This window comes from Elephantulus edwardii, unplaced genomic scaffold (genome assembly GCF_000299155.1).
Source record: "Elephantulus edwardii isolate Elephantulus edwardi_28Jun2011 unplaced genomic scaffold, EleEdw1.0 scaffold00046, whole genome shotgun sequence".
NCBI lineage: Eukaryota > Metazoa > Chordata > Mammalia > Macroscelidea > Macroscelididae > Elephantulus > Elephantulus edwardii.
This window is the reverse complement of record NW_006399796.1, coordinates 11,856,998-11,858,249: the sequence shown is the minus strand read 5'-3', so window position 1 is coordinate 11,858,249 and position 1,252 is coordinate 11,856,998.

The following is a 1,252-nucleotide window of genomic DNA, read 5'->3' as shown; positions in this document are numbered from 1 at the left end:
AGTTCTGCTGTGACCAAAAGTCCTTGAGTTATTTATGGATAGTTGATGATGTTTAAAATCTATTTAGTATCAGGCCACTTTGATTAATGTCAAGCAATTTGATTACTCTTATTTTTACTTTATCCCCTCTGTTCAACATTCTCAATTCTTATATATCCTCAGTAGTGTGTAGACCTTCTCATTAAATCCAGCCATATTAAGGCAGTTACTATATCAAATCTCAGAAATATATTTGAGAAAGTGAGAGATTTTACTTGAATTATTTCAACACTGTTGTTGTTGTGTACTCTAGAGTCGGAACTGACCCTTAGCTGACCTTCTGTAGGTTTTCAGAGACTGCCTATCCTCTTGTGAAGAAGCTGGTGGCCTCAAACCATGTGCCTTTGGGATTGCAGTGCAGCTCCTTGCCATTAGGCCACCAGAGCATATGCGTAGGAATACCATCTCCCTCACACCCCCATTCATTACACCTTCAGAAATTTGTTTGCCTATGTATTTTTTTCTTTTTTTCACTTTTTTCCCTTGATATTGTACTTGATTTTCTTTAGATATCTTCTATGTTTCTTTTATAAGTTCCAGGCGGTGGTTGATCTTTCACAATCATAAAAGTGTAACTGAGTCTAAAGGTTATCTCCCTTGAAGAAAGACTCCTGGTTCAGCATTACACTTAATTGTCTCTGCCTATGAAGTGGGTCTTTTAGAGATAGCTGGTTCCTAATCAACAAAAGAATGCTCTTTTTCCTAAGGCAACATCTTCCTCCACTTTCCTACAGATCAGCATCCAATCTTTTTATGATTTATTCATGCGAGACTATCAATCAATCCCTTTCATGTCTCCCTTTCTGCCATGTCTTTATACTTCTACATATTAGTTCACTTAAGAACTAATGAGATGAAGAACAAACTCACTTATCAATTGGTCAACTCTAAAATGACCACATGAAGGCCATTTACTCTGTAAACAATTACTCTCAGTGAGCTGTAAATCGCCCAGGAGAAGATTGCCCATCTTTTTCCCTCAGAGCAACTGGATGGATTCAAAACACCTGCCTGTGAACCTCCAGAGTTCCTTAATCACAATGAAAATAAATAACAAGATAAAATGAATACAATATACAGAGACTTTTTTAAAAAAAAAAATTACTCACAGCCAATTATAAGGCACATTTCACACTCAGGATCAGTTTTTTAAAAAAGGTAAAAGGCAAAAAAAGATGTATACAATCTAAAGAGAAACCAGAGTATGGTATAA